A 6,237-nucleotide genomic window follows, 5' to 3' on the forward strand; every position below is an offset into this window, starting at 1 on the left:
GGAACCTACTTTATCATTAGAGACTAAAGATTTTTTTCTAAACATTAAAAAGTGGCTGACATATTAGTGTTGCATAATCATGAAAGCCCATCTGAAGAGTTAATGGCTTATTACAAGAGGAGACATATAAAGGGAAGCGAGTTTCATTCTCCACTGAAAAGTCAGCCAAGTCTAGTAGGGAATATAATTAATTTCGGGCTTATCCACTTCAACTAACTTCAGCTTGGGTCACAGCTAATTTCCAAAGTAATTCCTATGAGGCATCACATCAGAACTTTTGTTTAAAAAACAGCTGAAACTTAGTCTTATTCAGCATAAATGATTTTTACTTAGATGAGTACAGTATTGAAGTTTTAATGAATTTGCAGTGGATTGAGACATTTCTCTGTTACCCATGAGATTATTTTTAATGTCAGTGCAATCTTTTGTTGCACTATTAATGTCAGTGAAATCTCTATGCCAGTGCTGCAGTATTATTATTATGTGCCATATTTTTCATGCCCATTTTTATGTTCCTTATAAACCAATATGATTAAGGTAATGGCATTAGTGAATATATAAATGGCATTTTTATAAATGGTGAATGGTATAGAACTCCATTGTTTATTGTTAAAATCTCTTACATTCCCTATAGGAAGGAATAACCTATCTTTATTTTTTATTTTATTTTTTTATTTTTTGGTATAGCTCTGAGAACTGAATCAATTTACTGAGTGAAGTACCTGCTTTCAACTCAAAGATGTCCACTATTTAATTGTTTGGTTCCTTATTTGGGTGTATTAGCGCACTGATTTAAACCCACATGTCTCAGAGGCAAGGGAAATCTTTAAGCCAAAGCTAGTGGAAAACAAAAAGGAATGAAACTTCAATTTATACTTATACCTGCAATTTATACCTGCTCATTATTTGGCCTTTTAGGCTCTTGGCCAAAACTGTCATTAAGCATTGGAGGAAATCCTATCATTTCCCACAGTGTATTCAGGAGAAATGTTTTCTTATAACCGAAAGAATTATTACACTAATGGTAATTTTAAGAATCAAACTAAACACGTCATCTTTTAATGGTATCTTCTGCTGTTTCCATTTATTTGGGGAAGAAAGGTGCTCCTCACCAATATATTCTTCAAGTTTGTAGTTAGGTGATATGTATGGTATAAATCCCCGATTTCAAAAATAGCACCCATGTCTCTGCTCTCAGCATGGTCCTTAACATATGGATATTCTATGTTGAGGTATGAGTCATTTAATATTAAAGAGAGACAGGACAAAACAAGAGCAGTGGGGCTTTAATGATTTAAAGCAATAGCCTTAGTATCTTTAGAAAGTCTTTCCTCTTGTCTTTTTTTTCCTACTTTTTGAAGTCTGTCCCAGAAAGCTGACAGGTTTCTGAATGAAAGCTAGCTGGCTCTGAACTGCATATATGTGGGATGCAGCGAAAAAGAGTAAAGAATGTATGCGTGAGATACAAAATGCTACAATCAAACAACCAACTGCTGGAAAATGACAGATTTTACAACAGATTTTACATCCGTCCGTGCAGCCATTCATCCATGTCTGACAAACTGCACTGCACCATATAGCAAACAAAAATCCTAAACATAGCCTACCTGCTGTAGCATTTTCTCACTCTACAGTTTTATCAGAAAATGAATTCATTCATTCATTATCAACATATGCATAAACTGCTGAGCTTCAGAAAACTGAATCAAAGAAAGCAAAATAACTGCATTTTTAATATAAAAGTGTTATCAATTCAAAGTACAGTCTTATTGATGAATTTCATTTTAACAGTTGCTTGCTTTATGCGGCATACTTATTCTTCTCCCTCTACTACAGGTATTAGAGCCCACCTCCTGCCCCAACAAAGAATCCAAATATTTTTGAATCTGTTTATTTGCAAAGCAGATGAACCAACCATAGTAGTTGAGGCAGCATTTTTCCAACTGGATTATAGGGAACATCCTATAGCCATCCTATATGAAATCATTGTCAGCAAATGAAAGAGCAAAAGGCGCATAAGACAGTAAGGGGGTAATGAGGTTCGATGTATACTGACAGTCACCCACTGGCCTTCATTTAGTGTGTGGGCTGGGGGCAGAACAAAATTTACCCCAGACCTCATGAAATAATCGAAGAGTTAGTTACAAACACAATATTAAAATGGTTTGTTTTAATATAAGCAGCAGATTTTTTTCATACCTATAAAGCATTCAAAAGATTTAGTGCAGGGATTTGTTTTTTTGTAATTTGATGTGTACCATAAATCATATATGTATTTACATAACAAAATTTTGGAAATATGCATGTCACTGTCCACAAATTATTCCTTTGAAGAACGATAGATTTCCACAGTCTGTTGCGAGGAGATTCAGGCAAATCAAACAGCTTTGGCGTATATACATTATTATTATGCATTCTTGTTGGTTGTTCTTACAACTACTGTTCATATGAGATACAGTTGCCTGAAATCGATTAAAATCACCTAGAATTAAATCAAATTAACACTAAGTAAACAACAACAGTATACTATCATGTTTTCTCAAACTTTGTAAAAAAAATCCACTGCAAACATTTTTTTCACATACACTGTAAAAAATGATCGTGATTTTAACAGTAAAAGACTGTAAAAATGCTACAGTGAAAAACTGTTAATTGGTTAACAGAAAGTTTCCTTACTATATACGGTAAATAACTGTGATAGATCTAACGGTACATTTAATGTAATTTTACTGTAAATTACCGTTAAATTTACAGTTTTTGGAAGTAAAAACGAACAAGTCATTGTAGAATTTACAGTGAAAAAACGTAAATTGACATTCCCACAATTCCCTGCGTGACACTTCACATTTTATGTATTTTTGTTGAAATAACTAGGTTTCGTCATAGTTTTCTTAGTTTTTTCTAATCAGTTATGTACATTAGGGTTTTATGTTACATTTAATGTTGTTAAATTAATGTTTATTGTATTTTTAAAATTTCATGTGTGTTACCATGATGGTGTTTAATGTTTGTGTGAATGACACTGTGCAGCTTCTATATATTAATATTAACTTTCTTGTGGAAGAACTACTTGTGATGAGTCTTGATTAATCATGTGACTCTCATTACTGCTGTGATTGTTTGTTTGTCAGTGTAATACTATGGTACAAAACAGATATTAATACTTAAATAGGTCAGTAAATTAAAATTATATCATATTACTGAAATCCAATGTTAAATATACATGTTTAAAATGTTAAATTTACATGTAACTCGTAAGTATGTTTACGGTTTGATGTGTTTTTTACAGTATTGTTCTGGTAACCACAGCTGCCAGTTTTTTTTTCCGTAAAAACAACGGGATTTTTTTTACAGTGTACGCAAAATACACATTGTCTGGACACGGATTAAAATGGTATAGTTAACATAACTATCGTAACATAATGACAGTTTAGGAAGAGTTCTTAGTAGAGTTCAATCGCAAAGAATGATCAGAGGATGGATTTTGTCTACAAATAAGGTAGAATAATGGGTATACTTTTAAATTTACACCTGCTATGGTTTTTCATCTGTTATTTTTTATCTGTTGATTGAGTTTGTTCTCAGCTGACGCACTGCACCTCATTACAGTTTACTATCTGCATTTGTATGCATCATGGAAAAGGGGAGTGGGCCAATGGGACATAACAGCACACCCGGATGAAAAAGTTACCTCCCGGCACTGCTTATGTACCTACTGTATGCAGGAAATACAAAATGTACTAGAAATATATACCAACAGTGCAAGGTTTTTTTACCCCGGTTCAAACTCACAACAAGGTCACATTATATAAGTCGATGAGATTGGTGTTATCTGTTGTAAAAGTTTGGAGTGATGGTATTATGCTTTTTCTATTTACATTAACTGTAGCGACAGTCCCCCTCAGTTAGCTATGGTTGATTGCCTTATACTCTTTCTAAGCCATAATGGTGATAAAGACAGTGTTATCCGTAACTCTCCTTTCATTAGACCACAGAATAATGGAATAGGGTGAACAGTATATTGCACTGATTTAACTGAAGGCTCATCTAATGGACCATGTCACCACAAACGACTGATGTTACAATTTGAACTAAGCAAAAGAACAGTTTCAGGTAGACTTGCTACGGAGCACTAAAAAAACAAACGTTATATTCTCAGCCTATAAGGTTTACATATGATGCCACATCCCTCCTAAAAATAAATGTATCAAAAACAATATTATGAGGCCTGACAGGGCTAACAGTGCTGACATTGACCTGGTATGATAGACACTACCAGACCAGGTTAATGTCAGTCCTGGTGGTCCAAATGATCAATCATCTAGACCAGCGAATCACCGGCTTGGTCGAAGTCAAACCAGCTGCCATCATAAGCTGCATTTTCCGAGGGGAACACGAGTGTGCTTTAGCACTGCTATAATTAGCTATTATAGCATATTAGGAATCTCCAGGCTATATGACATGCTATCTCCTAATAGCATGATAATTAATGATCATAATCCAACAGAACATTATACAAAGTGTTCCACTTTATATTCTTATATATATATATATATATATATATATATATATATATATATATATATATATATATATATATATATAAGAATATAAAGTGGAACACTTTGTATAATGTTCTGTTGGATTATGATCATTAATTATCATTATCATATATATATATATATATATATAGAGAGAGAGAGAGAGAGAGAGAGAGAGAGAGAGAGAGAGAGAGAGAGAGAGAGAGAGAAGCTTATGCTCACGACGAGCATATACATTTGCAGCTAAATATGTATGTATGTAACATATGAGATTGAGAGAAGCTTGATATACATTTTGAGGATGTCAAGCAAAGTAATTTGAGGATTTAGGATACTTTTAGGATACATAACTTCAGCAAAAGACATCCCTTTTCCTAGTTATTTTCAATCACTTTTGTCATTTCATAATATTTCAATATGGATGGACCCACTTTGCACATGTATTTGCAAATTTATTCATCCCAGAAAAAAAAAAAAAAAAAAACTACTTATCAAAAATAATTTAAAATAATGTATTTAAAAAAAAAAAAAAAGAGCTGATTGATATGATTAATGGAATCACAAATAATTAATTAAAGCTACATAAAGTAGACACCATGGTCAAAAATAAAACAATGAGGGCCCAATGCAGGAAAGGAAGAATGATTAAAAAAAAAATACCGACGATGCTTCTCTGTATATAAAAGTTAGAGATGTAGCTAGTGTTTCTGGTGATGGTTGGCAAATTGGCAGAGACCAGAAATATCGAGAGGGCGATGAAAACCGGTAGGTGGCAATCCCACGTCAATTTGTGCCCAAAAAAATCACTACGGAGAACACACACACATATTAATAAAGCCAAGTTTAAATAAAGATATTGCGCTGTTCTTTTGGCTTTGGACGAAATGAGTGAGTAAAGACTGGGCGCGCGCCCGAGCGCACACACTGTGATGCGCATCATTCAGCAACAGATGCGTTTCAAACGCGCAGTGTCAGGTTTAATACATCATCCGTCAATCGCTGCAAATAACCCTTCTCCTGAGCCACATTTTCTCTTTTCGTGTGCTTACACTTTCTCTTTACATTTTCTGACGAAACATAGACCTGGCCGGCGCAACAGCGATATTTTGTAAGCAACACTAAGCAACACAAAACTGCAGCGCCAAACAAACGTCGCTTTAAATGAACCCAGACGCTGTGAGCTGAGATTCACGAAGGCAACGTATTAAGTTAATACGCTGACATTAAACGACAGAATTAGCCAGAAGATGCATTACCAACACGAATTAAAACGTTACTGTTGGATGTTGAGTCTCAAGTGTTCATTCGAGCCTATGGTTCAACTTTGAGGAGGCTCTGCAGTGGACATCGCTCACGAGAAATGAAGGCGTGCAGACTCAAGGAAGGAAGCTGAGAGGTGATGCTGTAACACATTCAACAGCATTCAGCGGAGTCAGCACGTTATGTTACATATGTGGACTGCGGTGGTGGATGTGGGCAAGATCTGAGGAGCGAGGGGCCAGAATGCGTTGAAGAACGACAGTATATGGAAGTGGTTTTAAAGAGCACATCTCGATCAGAGAAACCTACCAAACTACTAACTCTACTGGATTTTACCCAAAGGGGGGCTGTTGAAAGCCCATGTGGTTTAGACATTTCCTTCCCGGATGTGGATACTAGGCTTATTTTATGTGTCCAGCAAAACATGCCAACGGTG

Source organism: Abramis brama (assembly GCF_963993115.1).
Source record: "Abramis brama genome assembly, chromosome: 3".
NCBI classification, from domain to species: Eukaryota; Metazoa; Chordata; class Actinopteri; order Cypriniformes; family Leuciscidae; genus Abramis; species Abramis brama.